Raw genomic sequence first — 20254 nt, 5'->3', positions numbered from 1 at the left:
ATCATTCTCCTTTCATTACACAACCTCCCTTAAATGAGGTAGGTCATGTACTTACCCTATAATTCCTTCAAACAATAAAGTGGGTTTATGTGTTATGAGGAGAGCACTACAAATAGGAACCTGCAGTAAAATCCAAGAATATACTGATCTGCTATAAGCAAGTTGCTACTGAGGGTAGCTATACAACAAATTCCTGCCTCTTACAGTGTGACATATAGCCAGCAGACCCAAGTTATACTGCTGGCTACACCTTTCATGTGTGTGCAGGCCTCTGCTCCTAGGCAGTTAATTTTCAACATCAGTATAAAAGGGTGAGTTAGAATAGATCCCAATAGATCCACTGGAATGTCTGGGTATTTTTAAGCTCTGACTTTGCATCAAATTGGAGTTACTCAGCAGCTGGTGACATCCAAGTATGAGACTAAATATTGGAGGTGAGCTCAGAACCCCTCACTCCTGAGATCTACCCATACCAAAACTACTTCACCATGATGGTTAGACATTTCTCTGTCTTGTGGCATTATGCATCTATAATAGGTTTACAATGCAAATATTAAAGTCAAATTATATTTTACAGTTCAGGTCTCAGCTTGCCAGTTATAGAAGTCTTAAAAAATCTATTTCTACAGAAATAATCCCTTTTTGCCATTTCAGATTTATTCTGTGTCACACTGTGAATTGTCTAAAGATGAAAGAACAAGGGCGTGACTGCTTTTCATTAGAGAATTATGGCAAGTGTCTGAGTTTAATTAAGTTAAGCTTATGTTGCTTTGACTGGGATACTGCCAGAGAAATAATTTGCTTAAGTGGATAGAAGCATAGGAACAGGGGTAGGTCATTTAGCTATAATAAAAACAAGAAATGCTAGAAATACTCAGCAGGTCTGGCAGCATCTGTGGAGAGAGAAGCAGAGACCTGAAATGTTAACTCTGCTTCTCTCTCCACAGATGCTGCCAAACCTGCTGAGTATTTCCAGCATTTCTTGTTTTTATTTCAGATTTCCAGCATCTGCAGTATTTTGCTTTTATTTTAGGCCATTTAGCTGCTCAATCCTGTTCCGCCATTCTAGTAGATCATAGCTGATCTATATCTTAACTCTAGTTAATAGCTGCTGTTAGTCACCTGACATTGCGTTGTATTCTGAAGACAGGGACCTGGTGTTTTCCAGAATAACCAGTAGCCTCCTTCCTCAATGTATTTTTTGAGGAAATAGAACAATCGAAAATATGTCAGGTGGACTTACAACTTTAAAAGCACAATGAAATATAAAGACACCATTATGACAGTCCAATGTAATTTGAAGCTGAGCTTAACACATTTTATATACCAAGCAGAATCTTCCTGTCTAATTGATAGCAGAACTAAGTCTAAAGTAAAACATCTTTTGACACCTAGTGGTAACTCTGAGATACTGCAGGTACAGTGACAAATACGTATTGGGGGAGGTTTGTATTCTTTTCATCAACACTGCATTTTTTCTCGTAGTTCTTTCTAAAAGTAGCTTTCTCCCTTACCATAGAGGTGAGAGAGGACTGAAAACCCTTCAAATTCATTGGTATTCCCTTAAGATTTCTTGTTCAAAACCATTTCCTATCAGACTAAAGTGGTGCAGTGGTTAGCACCATAGCCTCACAGCTCCAGCGACCCAGGTTCAATTCTGGGTACTGCCTGTGTGGAGTTTGCAAGTTTTCCCTGTGTCTGCGTGGGTTTCCTCTGGGTGCTCCGGTTTCCTCCCATAGCCAAAAGACTTGCAGGTTCGATAGGTGAATTGGCCATTATAAATTGCCACTAGTATAGGTAGGGGAATATAGGGACAGGTGAGGATGTGGTAGGAATATGGGATTAGTGTAGGATTAGTATAAATGGCTGGTTAATGGGTGGCACAGACTCGGTGGGCCGAAGGGCCTGTTTCAGTGCTGTATCTCTAAATCTAAATGATATTACCTTTCATGCCACATTATGCCATGCAGAAAGTGCAAAAATATGACAGTGCAGGCACTATCACACACGCATGGGCTTTTGCCCTGATTCTTTCCTAGTACCTGAAAACTGTGGAATTTCTTCACTCCCCCAGTCTTTTCTCCATTCCTCCCTCATTTTCAGGCTTTTAAAATATAAGCGTGGCTTCATCTCATTCTTACTTCCTGTTTCATGTCTTCTTTTACTGTTTTTATTCTTGCTGGTGTCCTGCACTTTGGGCCTAAACACTTCAACTAGGTTTCTCAGTTTAAAAATTGTTGGCATCCAGTGTGTTGTATAACAGAGTTAGTAGGATATGGGGATTTAACATCTCTTGTTCCCCACAAAGACAGTTCGTGATGTCAGTTAGACCACTGAGGGAGTCGCTGAGGGGAGGTGACTTGCCAGCAGAAGACAAACAAAACTAAAATGCAAACTAATCCAGGCTGCTCTCATGCACCTCCTAGTGTCAGCATGTAGATAAAGCATTGGAGAAGGCTGAGACCAGGACAAGTCACATTGCTGCCCTATGAACTGGGAAATGACTTGTTGGGCACAGCAATTGTAAAAGGAAGGGGACAAAAATCAGTTCATAAAATGACAAAGGAAGTGCAAAGAGTAAAATAATATGATACCACTAACAAACGAACTGTGCCACTCATGCAGACTTACTGAGGTGTGGATTGAATCAAATTGACCCTCTGTTGAGCTTTGTAGTTAATCTTGTTTCTTGTAGCTTGTGCCAAGTTTACAACACCAGATTTTTCCTGGCACTACTATTCATTCGTATATAAACAGATAAAAGGATTTTATAATCTCTCAATGAATATAAGCTTGTTCCCACATTACAGCCTCAAAGTATTTTCTAGCACTGCACTTGAACTTCTACGAAATGCCATTGCCCCTGGTGATTCGTGTTCTGGCAAAGACCTTTTTAAAGTAAAATAATAGTAAAATACTTTATTTGTTCTTGAAAAACTGAAGACAAATGTGAGATCTCAGAAAAGATAACTAGAAAAAACGCACACAAAAATAAAATAAAATATTGATTTTAACCCTCTGCAGACCAGGCCATATTTTAAGAACAAGAAATGCTGGAAATACTCAGCAGGTCTGGCAGCATCTGTGGAGAGAGAAGCAGAGTTAACGTTTCAGGTCAGTGACCCTTCTTCAGACCTGAAACGTTAACTCTGCTTCTCTCTCCACAGATGCTGCCAGACCTGCTGAGTATTTCCAGCATTTCTTGTTTTTATTTCAGATTTCCAGCATCCGCAGTATTTTGCTTTTATCATATTTTAAGAAATTGAGTTCCACTATTCAAAGAAATATACAGCACAGAAGGAGGCCATTCAGCCTAACGTGCCTGTGCCAGTTCTATGAATGAGCTATCTGATTAATCCCGCTCCCCTGCTCTTTCCCCAGAGCCCTGCAGATTGTTCCTTTTCCAGTATATATCCAATTCAATTTTGAAAGATACTATGGAATTAGCTTCCATCACTCTGCCAGATCACTCACTGCGTTAAAAAAAAACTCCTTTCCCCTCTGGTTCTTTTGCCAATTATCTTAAATCCTTGTCCCCAGTTACTGACACTACTGCTGCTGAAAACAGTTTCTCCTTATTTACTCTACCAAAACCCTTCATAATTGTGAACAGCTCTATCAAATCTGCCCTTAACCTTTGTTGTAAGGAGAACAATCCCAGCTCCTCTAGTCTCTCCACATACTAACATTGCTCACGCCTGGTATCATGCTAATAAATTTCCTCTACATCCTTAGCTAAGGCCTAACCAGTGGTTTATAAATGTTTAGCATAATTTTGCTGCATTTGTACTTGGTGCCTCATTTTGTAAAACCCATCATCCCATATCCAGTAATTCCAAACAGGAATTTTAAAATCTTTTTACGCAAACCACTTTACTGGTCATTTAAGCAGACTCTAAAGCCGTGCACCCAAACTTTCATAAACTGCAATCTCACTGGGAGCATCTGGCAAGGAAATCAGTCCAACATAGTGAAGGAAGAGAAAGTTGGCAGATATGTCATTATTAGTCATTTCTGCACATACACTGACAGCTATGTGCAAAGCTACCAAAAGCTGGTGGGGTTTCACCTGTCTGCCCTTTTCTTCCTATGTTTGGTGTACGGTAAAGGCCTGCTACCCGACCCGAACCCGACGGGACCCGACGATATGTGTCGGGTTCGGGTCAAGTCGGGTCGCTCTTCTGGGTCCGGCTTTTGGGCTTGGGTCGGGTCAGGTCCAGGTTGGGCCGTGTCTTGGTCGGGCCGGGTCAGACACACACAGTAAGTATTACATTTTGCTCTGCTGGCAAGCTGAGTTTAGTAAGTGTCAAAAGTTGAAAAGCCTACCTGAGCTGGGAGTCCGGGACGTCATGGATGGAAACTTTTGAGTCTGTGCAGTTAGCGAGTGAGCGTCTCTATGACATCATCGTGCTCATGCTGCAGTTTCAGAATCAGAAGGTAGGTAAAGTGAACATTCTGGTGGTCATTTTAGGCTCTGGTCAGGTCGGGCTCAGAAAAAAAGGGAGGGACTCGGGCCAGGTCGGGATTGGGTCCGATGTGGTTCTGTCAGGTTCGAGTTGGGTTTTTTTTCCTGACCTGAGCAAGCCTTTAGTGTACAGCATCTTATGAGGAAATGAGACAGGAGCAATAAAGACCTAATGGGTAAGTGGGGAAGAACAAGTTTTCAAATAATAACTTTTTTACCTCTTAACTAACCATTGATATGATAGGATGAGCTGTTACATTTTGGACAAGTTGGAGTTTATGGGGCATGGAGGTTAGAAGGTCAGCAAGGAGAGTGTTGCAATGATCGAGTCCGGAGGTCACAGAAGTGTGAATAACAGTTTTGAATCCTCTTGCATTATCATTCCTCCTGTGTTCTCTGGGGAATTGTGGGGACACTGCAGGGAGTTTGAGGATGATAAGGAAGGATAATACAGATGGCAATGACAACAACAACAGCATGCATTTATGTAGCTCCTTTAATGTAGTAAAGCATGCTAAGGTGTTTCACAGGAGTGATACCAAACATAATTTGATACACAAAACTATATCACCAAATATTAGGACGGGTGGCCAAAGGCGTGATCAAAAAGGTAGATTTTAAGGACCGTCATAAAGGAGGAGAGAGAAGTAAAGGTGGTGAGGTTTAGGAGGGAATTCCAGAGTTTCAGAGCTGAGGGCATGGCCGCCAACAGTAGCGTGATTAAAATTACTAATATGCAAGCATGTTTTGGAAGAGGTCCTCTGGCTTTTGGAATATCCTTTCAGGAACCTGCAAAGCAGTGCAAAAACTAACTAGAACCATAGAAAAATTACAGCACAGAAGGAGGCCATTCAGCCCGTCATGCCGTGCTGGCCGAACAACTAGCCGCCTAATCTAATCCCACCTTCCAGTACCTGGTCCATAGCCTTGCAGGTTATTTCACTTCAGGTGCATGTTCAGGTACCTTTGAAAAGAATTGAGGCTTTCTGCCTCCACCACCAGTTCCTGGCAGTGAATTCCAGACACCCACCACCCTCTGGGGAAAAATATTTTCCTCATGTCCCCTCTAATCCTTCTACCAATCACCTTAAATCTGTGCCCCCTGGTAATTGACCTCTCTGCTAGGGGAAACAGGTCCTTCCTGTCTACTCTATCTAGGCCTCTCATAATTTTGTACACCTCAATTAAGTCACCACTCAGCCTCCTCTGTTCTAAGGAAAACAACCCTAGACTATCCAATCTTTCCTCACAGCTGCAAGTTTCAAGCCCTGGCAACATTCTTGTAAATCTCCTCTGTACTCTCCAGAGCAACTATGTCCTTTCTGTAATGTGGCGACCAGAACTGTACGCAATACTCCAGCGTTTTGTACGGTTTGTAAAGGGCTAAATACCAACAATGTCTTGCTCCAAGCCAGTCAGGAATATCACAGTACATGGTACCATATTGAATAGGACTTGATCTACACCTGCAGCTCCACACAAATTGAGCTTCTGATTTTAGTTATGCCACTGTAGAAAGTTACTTGGTTATGATAGAGTGAATATTCTCTCAGTGATGAGGAATCATCAATATAAAAATGCCACTAAGAGAGTGAGGATAGGTTTAAGAGAAAACTCTTACACAGAGGATTACTGAAGCAGAGAATGCTATGCCGCATGGAGTGTCTGAGGCAGGGACCAATACATCTTTTAAGGCAAAATTGTAAATAATTGAAGCAGAGGGTGATATAGAATATTAGGAGAAAGTGGAGCAGTGAGATTAGTTTTAGATTTCTCTAGCAAAGAGCTGACACAGACTTGATGGGCCAAATGACCTCCTTCTACACTGTAAACCACTTGCATCTATAGGTTGAGACTGTAATATTCTGATTTTGAACCTTGTTTAGGGTTTGCAATTCTCATGTGAATGAAAAGTGAATCACTCTGTTAAAATTTAGAGTAACTTTATATCTAGTAGTTCAGGCTTTGCTTATAGCTTCCACCTCCAAACATTCTGCCTTATGCCATCAGGCCCAATTTAGTGTCAGCTGTGGCTCAGTTGATAGAATGCTCTCCTCCCAACCAGGAGGAGGGTGGTTTCAAATGCTGCCCTCAGACTTAACTATAAAAACCTCGGCTGACAATCCACTGGAGTGCTGTGCTGTCTCTCAGATGAGACTTTAAACTGGGTACCTACCCACCCTGTCAGGTGGATGTAAAAGATCCCATGGCACTATGCTAAAGAGCAGGGGAGTTATCACAGTGTCCTGGCGAATATTTATCCCTCAATCAACATCACAAAAAACAGATTATTTGGTTGTTATCACTTTGCTGTGTGCAAGTTGGCTGCTACATTACAATAGTGGCTGTACTTCAAGTATTGTAAGGTGCTGTGGGATGCCTGGTGGCTGTGAAAGGTGCTATATAAATGCAAGTCGTTTATCTAAATATTGGAGGGGTGGTGTTGGGGGGTGAAGAGTTGGATGCTGATCGGACACAGAGCACAAAGTGAGAGAAGAGAAAGGGAACCGGTGAGTTGTCAGAAAGCTTTTGGGAGGTAGAGGGATTTAGGAAGAGAATTCCAGGGTGCAGGACTATGATGCCAGAAGGCTCCACTATCAATGGTGTAGTTGAAGAATTGGGAGGTGCATAATAGTTCAAACTCAGAAAAGTGAAGGGTGGGTCAAGGGTTGGAGGAGGTTGCAGTGGTAGGGTAAGGCAAGACAATGGAGGAATTGGTAAATAAGAATGAAGATTTTTGAAATCAGTGCCTTCCAGAGCCAGAGGAGATTGGTGAGGGCTCAGCTTATATGTGAATGGGATTTGGTGCGGGACACAAGAGGTGGAATTCTGGGCGAGAGCGAGTTTGCGAAAGACAGTATTCAAAAGGCTAACAGTTTGGGGGCTGGTTTCAATAGCAGCAGGGTTAAGGTAGGAACTGAGGTATGCAATATTCTGGAGATGGAAATAGACGGTCTTAGTAATAAATTGGATGTGGAGTTTGAAGCTCAGCTTGGAGTTAAGCAGAATTCTGCAGTTGCACTGAGGTTCAGCCTGAGTGTGCAGCAGGAGGAAGAGATGGAACTGGGGCTCAGGTACAGAGTTTCTGATCAGAATCTTAACATTATCGTTTTGGTTGTGGTTATGTTTAGCTGAAAGACATTCTACCTCATCCACAACTCAATGTCAGATATATAGCTGGAGTGTACAGCAACAATTTAAGAGTGCCAGTGTTGAAGTAAATCTGGATGTCTCCCGCACACTATGGAAGCTAACTCATTATTCATGGGTATTCTCACTATGGAGCAGGATATATATCAGTGATAGAAAGAATCAAGAATGGAGCTTTGCTGCATGTTAGAGGTTATTGAGGACATAGGAGGAGAAGCTATTGCAAGAAATATGCTGACATATGAGGGCAGGTAGGAATGGAAAAATCTATAAATTCTCATTCGACAATACACAGGCTGGGAACTTCTTCAGAAAGAAACAGAATTTTGGACATCTTTTAAAACCTTTATTTTAATATACCTTTTCTGTATGAAAACTGGGATAACTTTAAATTACAATCTCTTACTTAGTTTTTCCAGAGCGGAGAAAGAACAAAATGAATGAGTTTTCTTGGGCCGTCTCCCACTCCACTGCTGAAACTTTGGTGGTTCGGCCAAATAACAGAGCAGCAGAAATCTCAAGGGAATTCACCTCCAAATTGGCACCTTATATTTACAGGATACTCCTAAACCAGTTTTCAACCATTGGAATTAGGAATTGTATTCATTATTGTTATGTTGACAAATGCAGTAGTCAATTTGAGTATGGCAAAGTTGCACAAGCCTACAGTGAATGAATGATCAGATAACCTGTTCCTTACTCAACATTTCTCCCTCAACCAGGATAATTTACTGCTTGTCTTCAATCGTGGCATCACACCTTTTACAGGCATTGCGGCAGGCAAACTGGTTCTCAGTTTAAAATCTTATCCAGTAGTCATCATTTCTGGGAATGCAGCATTTCCCCAGTACCTCATTCAAGTATAGATCATAGGTTTCAATCCATATTGGAGCTTGAAACCACAATCTCCCAACTCAGAGGGAAGTGTGCTACATTCTAAACCAAGCCGTAATTCAAAAAGATAAAATAGCAGCCTCATTAACCTACTGCACCTTGGCAGGCTATATGATAAAAAGGCCTAGAGACACATGGAAATCTGCTGAGAGCCACTGATGAACACCTAATAGCTCTTGGGCTGTGTGATAAATATGCCTACTGTAGAATGATGGTAGAATTGTATAGGCTGATCAAAGAAAATCAAACTCTGAGTAGGTTTGCTGGATCACATCACATTTGCTAATAAAGTGTGATACAGTGTAATAAAGAAATGCAACTAAATGAACAAGGACTGTACTATACAAGACCACATCATTATTTAAATAACCAGAAGTGACCGAACAAGTTTTCCATTGTTATTTATTAACGCTGATGGATGTGTACAAATGCACTACACCTTGTGTTAATCATCCCCATAGGGCATTCTAAACAATTCTGCTTTCATTTCAACAGAACAAAATATATTAGGAGCCAAGTTAAAAAGCAAAAGCTTGTTATTGTTCCTACAGTTTGAGCACACTTTTTGGAATTCGTCAAGTGCTATGAGACGTGTTTATGCCCACAGTGTCCCATTTAACTTTTTCTGATCTCAGCCATGCAGTTGGAAATGTGTCCAATGGAGCCCAAAAGAGAGAGGGGAGGGAAACAGGCAGGCAGGCAGGCAGGTAAAAACAGAAAGTCACCCAAGGGGAATTCACTCAACTCTTGATGACTCGATCAAACAAAAAATTGGTAAAAGCATAATCAGGCCACAAGGTACATCCATTTTGTTAGGAAATGATGAAGAACTTCAGGGATTAAAAAAAAAACATTAAATGGGTGTGAGGGAAAAGGAAGATTTTCCTTTTTGCATGAGCCATCTCAGTTTTTATGCATACCAGATAAATGCAGTACTGTCAACACTCACAATTTCATTAACAATTTATTGATTTTGCATTATTAACAAAAGTGATTCATTGCAAAGAAAAGGGAGAGAAATCATTTTTCTTATCTCTACTTTCTATCCTGTTTCATTATTAGACACCCAGATGTTTGATATGTTTATAAACTCTTCTATTCCAGTAAATCATACATATTCAAAACAGATGTGTAAACTTCATTAACCAAAATCACTCATATTTGTAATATGTCAAATAATCCAAAGTTTCAAAGTTCTCTTTTAATACCTTTTCAAATTTTAGGCTTGGATTTCCTTTGAAACTTACACTAAACTAGCAAGTTTTTGCATTTGATTATTAAGAACCATATTTCCAGCTATATTGTGAAAGTAGGACAAGGCGATACAGGGTCAAACTAGTGAGAGTCAAATTTAAGATTGATGCCAGGAGTTTTTCTTCACACAATCACCAACATTTGAGGATAGATATTGTTCCCAAGTGGACTTCAGATGGTTGGCCAATAGACCGCTCCAGCTAGCCACTCGATAATTCCAGTGAGAGACCTGGTCCATTTTAAGGGCCAGGCCAGGCTGGATCTTACTAACATTGGCCGATGGATGCTGGACGGAAATCAAGTATCCTCGGGCAGCCGATCATCTCTTGGCCACAGCGGTATCAAGAAGCTTGGCCAGTCTATAGGCTCAGAAAAGGTTGATCCTGGAGGAGGTTCAGTCTTGGAATGGGAGGAGGGAGGACCCAGAGTGGCAGCTACCCAACTGGTTTTGTCCCAAATTATTCTTTCCAGAAGTTTCCCCACCACCAAAATTAAACTGACTGGCCTGCAGTTGTTGGGCTTATCTTTACAAGGGTGTAATATTTGCAATTCTCCAATACAATGGCACCATCCCTGAGGAAGACTGGAAAATTATGGCCAATGCCTCTGCAATTTCCACTCTCACTTCCCTCAATATCCTTGGATGCATCTCATCTGGGCCTGATGCCTCATCAACTTTAAGTACTGTTAGCCTATCAAATGCCACCTCATCTATTTTAAATCCTTCTAGTGCATTAATTATCTCATCTTTCACTGTGACATGGATCGCATCTTCTTCCTTGGTAAAGACAGATGCAAAGTATCCATTTTAATACCTCAGCTATGCCTCCTGCCTCCATGTGTAAATCCCCTTTTCGGTCCCTAATCAGCCCCATTCCTCCTTTTACCACCCTTTTACTATTTATATGCTTATAGAAGACTTTGCAAATTTGACCCTCTACATCTTTTCCACTAGTTGGTGGCCTATAGACTACACCAAGCAATGTAATTGCACATTTTTTGTTTCTTAGTTCTAGCCAAATAGATTCTGTCCTTAACCCCTCTAGAACATCCTCTCTCTCCAGCAATGCAATGTTCTCCATAATCAATACTGCCACCCCTCCCCCTTTTCTTCCTTTTCTATCTTTTCTGAACATCTTGCATCCAGGAATATTCCATACCCAGTCCTGCCCTTCTTTGAGCCAGGTCTCTGTTATAGCCAAAACATCATATTTCCAGGACAATCTGCACCTGTAACTCACCAATCTTATTTACCACACTCCCTGCATTCACATACATGCACAGTAACCTGTCTCTAGATGCAGAAATCAACAAGCGCATGGGTAAGGCTTCCACTGCTATGTTCAGACTGGCCAAGAGAGTGTGGGAAAATGGCGCACTGACACGGAACACAAAAGTCCGAGTGTATCAGGCCTGTGTCCTCAGTACCTTGCTCTACGGCAGCGAGGCCTGGACAACGTATGCCAGCCAAGAGCGACGTCTCAATTCATTCCATCTTCGCTGCCTTCGGAGAATACTTGGCATCAGGTGGCAGGACTATATCTCCAACACAGAAGTCCTTGAAGCGGCCAACATCCCCAGCTTATACACACTACTGAGTCAGCGGCGCTTGAGATGGCTTGGCCATGTGAGCCGCATGGAAGATGGCAGGATCCCCAAAGACACATTGTACAGCGAGCTCGCCACTGGTATCAGACCCACCGGCCGTCCATGTCTCCGTTATAAAGACGTCTGCAAACGCGACATGAAATCGTGTGACATTGATCACAAGTCGTGGGAGTCAGTTGCCAGCATTCGCCAGAGCTGGCGGGCAGCCATAAAGACAGGGTTAAATTGTGGCGAGTCGAAGAGACTTAGTAGTTGGCAGGAAAAAAGACAGAGGCGCAAGGGGAGAGCCAACTGTGCAACAGCCCCAACAAACAAATTTCTCTGCAGCACCTGTGGAAGAGCCTGTCACTCCAGAATTGGCCTTTATAGCCACTCCAGGCGCTGCTTCACAAACCACTGACCACCTCCAGGCGCGTATCCATTGTCTCTCGAGATAAGGAGGCCCAAAAGAAAAAAAAAAAGAAAGAATCCTGATTCAGAATTTATTACTTTCTCCCTTACTCTGACCCAACCTAATAACTTACTATTCCCTATTCTAGGCTTTAGACTGGAAATGGGCCAGCTGCACAATCTCTTGATAGTGAACGGAAGACCATGAAAGGGAAGAAGGAAATAAATTCCTTGAAGATTAATTGATGAAAAATTCCTCTGTGTGTGATATATATTGATTCATAAAGCTGCACTTTATAAACAAGTTTATGATATTATTGCACACAGTGCACACAAAAAATCTAACACTGTTTCACCCACAACAAATATAAAAATAAACTTCAAGGTGCATATTTATCTGAGTTTAGCACAGTAATGTATGGTTTAACACAACTGTGCCAAAGCAAAACCTGGTGAGAAAAACAGGCACAACACATGCCAATTTCTGTCCTGGGTTATTCATTGAAATTGTGGCTACTCCACAATACTCCAGTGAAAGCAACAAATAATAAGGCACATAAGTATGACAGGATCATTGTCGCCCAAACCTCTAAGGTGCTCTGATGCAATATACTCTGAAGAGAGTGGGCAGAATCATGGTGGTTTTCTACATGTTGCACAACATAGCACTGGACAGAAGCATCACCATACAATCATGAATGATGATCAAACACATCTGACACAACAGGAGCATGATTTAGATTTAGATTAGATTTAGATTAGAGATACAGCACTGAAACAGGCCCTTCGGCCCACCGAGTCTGTGCCGAACATCAACCACCCATTTATACTAATCCTATATTCCTACCAAACATCCCCACCTGTCCCTATATTTCCCTTTTTCTTTTTCTTTTGGGCCTCCTTATCTCGAGAGACAATGGATACGCGCCTGGAGGTGGTCAGTGGTTTGTGAAGCAGCGCCTGGAGTGGCTATAAAGGCCAATTCTGGAGTAACAGGCTCTTCCACAGGTGCTGCAGAGAAATTTGTTTGTTGGGGCTGTTGCACAGTTGGCTCTCCCCTTGCGCCTCTGTCTTTTTTCCTGCCAACTACTAAGTCTCTTCGACTCGCCACAATTTAGCCCTGTCTTTATGGCTGCCCGCCAGCTCTGGCGAATGCTGGCAACTGACTCCCACGACTTGTGATCAATGTCACACGATTTCATGTCGCGTTTGCAGACGTCTTTATAACGGAGACATGGACGGCCGGTGGGTCTGATACCAGTGGCGAGCTCGCTGTACAATGTATATTTCCCTACCACCTACCTATACTAGTGACAATTTATAATGGCCAATTTACCTGTCAACCTGCAAGTCTTTTGGCTTGTGGGAGGAAACCGGAGCACCCGGAGAAAACCCACGCAGACACAGGGAGAACTTGCAAACTCCACACAGGCAGTACCCGGAATCGAACCCGGGTCCCTGGAGCTGTGAGGCTGCAGTGCTAACCACTGCGCCACTGTGATGATGACCACTTGTCACCACAAGCAGAGCTTCCTGTTCAGGGAGCAAAAGACTATAATTGATAATTTCTTTTTCTGAGCTATTTTACTGATAACATCATTTCATTTAATGCCAATTTGTTTACTGCTAAATACATTAAAGTAAGATGTTTCAGTTGCATGTAAAAATGAATGTGTCATGTGATCTGTTTCTGTAAGATCCTCTTTCTTTTTCACATACTATAACATCAGGCAAATGTGCACTTTCTTTCAGTGACTGTTTCGTGAAATGAACAGGTATGGCAGTTTCCTGTGAGTCTCCGAAGGAAATACTTCTGATTCTGCAGCTTCATCACAGGCACAATGGGGCGAATGTTCACATTCTGTGCTATATCATTCTATATGCTGGTGATTAAGAGTGTCCAGCATTTGTGCTAGGAATTATGTGTATTTTTTGGGCTGGCATGGTGGATGAAGGTTGTGCTCACACGTGGGGGGAAGCTAAATAGGCAATTAACTTTAATTTTACCGGGGTTTTCAGATTTTTCCAGGAGTGCACATGAACCACGGGGCTTAAGAGCCTCTCCAGGTATGAGGAGGAGATGAGCTAGCAGGAGATCAGTTCTGGCTCCACCTGGCAATCTTTGTGAATCCTAGTGTGCCTTGGCAGTGAGGGTGAAACGGCGTGGGCATTGGCACTGTCAGTTGGGAGAAGGGGAACATTTGCCAGAACTGCAGGGGCATGCCTCAAGAGTGCCATCTCAGAGCTGGCACTTTTGTGCGTAAAGCTGGGGGTGGGGTGTGGAGCAGGGTGGGGTGCGATAAGAGACCCTGGATGTTAATCTGGTAATTGTGCATCAATTGTTTAATTATATGCAGGTGGAGGGTGTTAATTGGGGTCTTACTTGAGCATTTATAAACAGACACTTACAGAGAATGGTGGAGGATTGTTGAGTGAGGAGCTACATGTTTGTAATCCTTTTATTCTGTACAATAAATGTGAAACTGAGTAAAGATAGGCTCCAGCATCATCCTTCCACAACAAGGTTTCTGGAATTTAACACCGGAGACTGAGAGCATCTACCTGCCATGGGCTTCATTCATTCAGGTTTCAGTCCAAAGGCAGAGAGCCGCAGCCACAGGCAGCGGGGCAGCAGCAACCAGAGGGGCAGCAGGAGCACCACCCTCACTGTGGGGGATGCAGGAGAAGGCCATCGAGGGGCATACAACCAGCCTCCTGTGCGAAGAAGAGGTTACCCATCACAGAGGGTCTACTGACCGAGGCTGAACTATCTTAAAAGTCGGAGTAGCAGTGTCACCAAAGACTCCACCTCTCCAGGAAGCCGTCACAGAGCTGTAAGCGATGATGGAGGACGAGCTGAGCCCCATGGGAAGTGGCATTGAAGGTCACTGTGGTGCTGAATTTCTATGCCTCAGGATTATTGCAGGGATTCGCTGAAGATATATATGGGATCTCTCAGTCTGCAGCTCATCGCAGCATCAAAATAGTCAACAATGCCATCTTCAAGAGGGCCAGTCAGTACCTGTGCTTTCATACCAATCCAGTCAGGCTGAGAGAGCCATAGGGTTTGGGGCCATCACCGGATTCCCCCAGTTGCAGGGTGTCATCGACTCCACACAGACATCAAGGCTCCCATTGACCATGCAACAGCTCTCATCAGTAGGAAGGGCTTCCACACTCAACGGACAACTGGTCTGCGACCACTGCACGTGCTTCCTGCAGGTGGTGCACGGTTCCCAGGAAGCACAACTAAGGCAGGTCCAGGTGCCAGACCTTTTCAGACCCCCTGTGCGCCTTCAAGGATGGATACTGGGTGACAAAGGCTACCCACTGAAGACGTGGCTACTGATGCCTACTAGCACTGCGCAGAGAAGAGGTATAACATCTGCCATGGGACAACTCATGCGATCATCGAGCAGGCCATAGGGCTTCTGAAGATGCAGTTCAGATGCCTAGATATATCTAGTGGAGCCCTTCAGTATGCCCCAGCAAAGGCGTGTTTGGCATAACCTGACACTAGAGGAGACAGCATTTGAATAAGGAGGATATCGTGGAGCGAGATGCCTCCTCCGACAATGAGGAAATGGAGGAAGATGATGACCAGGTGCAGGATGCTGAAGAACCCTAGGGACCACAGGCATGGCACTATGAGATACATGCAAGGGAGGGTCTGGAGGTGTTAAAATAGGCACGGTGCACATGATCCTTAGTGACAGATTCACACAATTCAATAAAGCTTCAGCAATCTGCAGTTCTGTTGCTGCTTCCTTCATTGACCTTGCTTTTTACCTGCACCCAGTAAGACATCAAATTGGGGAATGCATCTACCTCATGTGGTGTGGTGGCACCCATCACACCCTTTGACAAAGCCAGGGTACTCCTGAAGTCCCAGCAGCCCACAATAAATGCAAGGATACCTCTCGCTTTGCCACATCGCACATTTATTGGCAAACATAAATTTCCAAGGGAGCATGCTTTAACAAGATATTAACTCATGAACCTAGGTGTTTTTATTAAATCTCTTACGTGTGGTTCTATGTTGTGCTTCCCCTGAGCTGTCAGCTGAGGTGGAGGCAGGCTGCTAATCTTTCTGCCCCATGGCTTTGGTTTACCTTGGCTGCTGTCTTCTGGCTCCCTGAGGCCTGGAGGGCCCCTGCACATGGAGGGCCTCCTGTACAACTGCAGGAGCCACCTCTCTTGTCACGGCTAAGTGACTGACACAGGGGCTGAGGAGCTGTCGCCCACGCCAGGAAAGCCCTGAGAGGAGCCCCCAGATGCATCAGGCCATCACTCCGCCACCTTTTCAAGGCACATCTGTACCTCCCTGCTCACCTGAGGGCTGCAAGGATCTGGCGGCGAGTCCAGATGCCTCGCCAACCCCCCACCCCCTCCCACCCAGCCATAGCTGCACAAAGCTCATGGAGTTGGCGATGGCATGCTTACCTGCACGCATCTCCTGCATCCACTGGGTAGTTTCCTGGATATGGCTCTCCAATTTCTCAATGGAGAAAACCGAGCAGGCACACATTTGAGACATGACGGCACTCATGGCCTGGATGCACACCCCCATTATTCTTGCCAGAGTGCACATAGCCTCTGGAGATTGTGCCAAATGTTCCCTCACCTCACGCTGTAGCTCCAGCATCTGCTGCCTTGCCGACAACTCCAGCCTGAGGCTCAGCATCACTTGGCCCTCTCACAGTCCTCTCAGTCCTTGGCTGTCACAGGCTTCGTCAGCTCCTCGGGCGCATCTGTGCAGCGCTCACCAGATTGTGATCCCAGATCTACTCACCAGCATATACCCATTGATGTGAGACTATCTTTGCTGGTGGAGGGTGTGGGGCAATGATGTAATGGTACGTTCTCTGAGGCTTCCTCCTCCTCAGAGGTGATGCCTGTCCGCCGGTCTCTGGAGCTGTCTGCTCTTGGCTTTGACCTGCATGAGAGGGAAGATTAATTAGAGGGTAATGTGCATTCCATCACGTCCTTCAGACTGCTCCTAGTGTGCACTATGCCTCATGTTCCCCAGAGGCTCTCTTGTGCCCAACCATTCGGCCACTCACTCTCCCATGTCTCCATTCCTGTGTCACCATATACCCCATGTTAGCCTCCAAGTTCAACAGCTTCCATCTCTCCACCTCCATGATGGTCAGGTTGCGAGGTAAGGGATGGCATCATTGGTCTTTGCCCTTTCCTTGGCATTCTGGGCAGTCTTCTGCCGCAAGAACATAGATGACCATTGTAAGTCACCCGACAAAGATACGCAGAACGCCCATGCTGGTAGCCACCTAACTGTTCATGATGGTGCCACAGGAATGCCTTCTGCATGTGGCCACTCACAGGCAGAATCGCAGGAGTCTATTTTGATGGATGCTGCCATGCCTATGACTGACAATGCTGCTGCCTGGCCCTATTGCGACTAACTGGATTGACATTCCTTTTCTGGAAAGCTCACACTCATGCATAGCCACATGGAAGCCCCTAAAGAAAGCGTTGTGTGGTGCACTTACCTCGGTGGATTGCATGAGGGCTTGTGGCACTGCAGCCAGGTTCAAGGGATGACCCACGACTGCTGACCTCCTCTGTGATCTCCGTCCAGGCTTGCTTGGTCTGGCGGGTAGATCTCCTCCTCCCGTCCCAGGAGAAGAGGACCTCCCACCTTGCCTGAGCAGACTGGAGAAGAACCTACTAAACCATGGGCACCCCCCCACCCCCCCGCCCCCGGAATCTTGCCTCTGCCATTTTCTGACAGGCCTTCTTTCTTAGGTCTTACACTGAGGCTTCTTTTTGGTTGGATCGACTTTACTTATTGCTGGCAGCCCTTTAAATATGGTGCCAGCACTTTCAGCAGTGTGATCTCACGCTGCCACTGCCACCATACTGGACGCCTCCACCACCTCCCAACTGTTAATTGCTTGATCGGCACAGAATACCAATCCCCAGCTCGCACCCCCAAGCAGCAGCAGCTCCTGCTTCCGGGCCAGGTAGCAGGACCTTGGAACTTGCCACAAAATTCAGCCCAAAGAGTTACAGAGTCATTACTGTACAGAAGGAGGCCATTCGACCTATCGAGTCTATGCTCTCTGTAGAGCAATCCAACCAGTCCCATTTCCCTACTCTATTCCCATAGCCCTGCATTTTTATTTTCCTCAAATGCCCATTCAATTTCTTTTGGAAATCGTTGATCGTCTCTATTTTTCTATGGTTCTATGTTTCTTCGATTGTCTCTGCTTCCACCACCCTCGTAGACAGCGAGTTCCACTACACTCCCTGTGTAAAAAGATTCTTCCTCACATCCCCCTGGCATCTCTTGCCCAAAACCTTAATCTGTGTCCCCTAGTCCTTATACCATCAGCTAATGGGAATGGCATTTCTTTATCTAAACCTGTCAGAATTTGTACACCTCTATCAAATCTCCCCTCAATCTCCTTTGCTCCAAGGAGAACAACTCCAGCTTCTCCAACCTAACCAAGTAGCTAAAATCTCTCATCCATGGAAGCATTCTGGTAAATCTCCTCTGCACCCTCTCAAGGACTATCACATCCTTCCTAAAGTATGGTGACCAGAACTGGATGCAATACTCTAATTGGGGCCTTACCAAAGCTTTATAAAGGTTCAGCATAATTTCCCTGGTTTTGCACTCAATACTTCTATTTATGAAGCCCAATATCTCATATGCTTTGCTAACCATTCGCTCAATATGTCCTGCCACCTTTAAAGATTTATGCACATGAACCCCCAGGTCCATCTGTCCCTGTATGCTCTTTAGAATTATGCCATTTAATCTATATTGCCTCTCCCTATCCCTTCTGCCAAAATGTATCAACTCACACTTCTCTGTCCATTCTGCTAGCCTATCTATGTCCTGTTCCATCGCCACTGTCTGCCACACCTCCAAGTTTGGTATCATTGACAAATATTGCAATTTTACTCTGTATTCCAATATCAAATTTCAAAAGAAAGCAGTAGTCCTTACTCTAAACCTTGGGGAACACCACTGTCTACCATCCTCCAGCATGAAAAACAACCACTTATCCCGGCTTCTTGTTTTCTGTCCTTAAGACAATTTTTTTTTATCCAAGCTGACATTGATCCTCCTATTCCATGAGCCTCAATTTTGTTAATCAGCCTTTTATGTGGTACTTTGTCAAACGCTTTCTTAAAATCCATATAGCCAACATCCATTGTTTTCCCTTCATCAACCTTCTCTGTTACTTGATTTAAAAATTCAATTAGATTGGTCAAGCACCATGTGCCTTTTACAAATTCATGTTGGCTTTCCTTAATTAACTTAAACCTCTCCAAGTGCCTGTAGAGTTCTGTAAATCCACCACTGGTGGCCGTGTCTTCAGCTGTCTAGGTCCTAAGCACTGGAATTTCCTAAACCTCTCTTCCTCTCTCTCCTCCTTTAAATCGCTCCCTAAGACTCAGCTCATGACCAAGCTTTTGGTCACCCATCATAATATCTCATTATAGAGCTTGGTGTCAAATTTAGTTTGCAAATGTTCCTCTGAAATGCTTTGGGACGGTTAACCATGTTAAAAGTCGTATAAAAATGCAAGTTGTTGTTGTTGTTGTTGCTGTAATAGTAATGAGATATCTAGCCCCAATGGATTGGCCTCCATCTCATGGACTCTTGATTTTCTTTGAAAAGAAGAAAGAACAACTTGCATTTATATCGTGCTTTTCACAACCACTGGATGTCTCAAAGCGCTTAACAGCCAATGAAGTACTTTTGCACTGTAGCCACTGCTGTAATGTAGGAAAATAAAACGAACAGTAGGAAAATTGTGAGCACATGCACCAAAATACCAATATGTATTCTCAGGGTTCAAAACTCTGAGCCAAGATCAATGAAGATGAACATGTATCCCACAATTATTATATGATCATTGCTCGGCAGATTGATAGAATGCTAAGTGTGCATGTTATGTATTGTAGTGCCAATCACTATTTTAAAATGTTACAAGAGTCTCAATTTCAGCATAAGTTTATAAACCCCAGTGCATCATAATACTCTCCAGTTCTACATTATCCACATCCTACATGGCGTCATTTTTCAGTGTGCCATGGATGGCATTTTTCAAATAGTTAAAGGGTTTCAGTTGCTGTGTGACACCACCAATCTAGTGAGTCTCTCATCTGCTAAATGCAGCTTTCTTCTGCAAGGAAAAGATCAGTGTCCATTTAATGCACCTTCACTGATCACCATTACTCTATCTCATATAGAATTACAGAATCTGTTCGGCCCTTCATGTCTGTGCTGGCTATTTGGAAGAGCTATCCAATTAGTCCCACTCCTTAGCTTTTTCCTCAACAAACCTGCAAATAATTCCTCTTCAACAACATGTTCCATTTCCCTTTGAAAGTTACTATGGAATCTGATTCTACCACACTTCCAGGTAGTGTATTCCACTGTGTGAAGAAACTTTTCCTCATTTCCTCTTGAGTTCCTTTGCAAATTATTTTAAATTTATTACCTCTGGTTACTGA

This window comes from Heterodontus francisci, chromosome 3, assembly GCF_036365525.1.
Source record: "Heterodontus francisci isolate sHetFra1 chromosome 3, sHetFra1.hap1, whole genome shotgun sequence".
Lineage (NCBI taxonomy): Eukaryota > Metazoa > Chordata > Chondrichthyes > Heterodontiformes > Heterodontidae > Heterodontus > Heterodontus francisci.
This window is presented reverse-complemented; position numbering follows the sequence as displayed.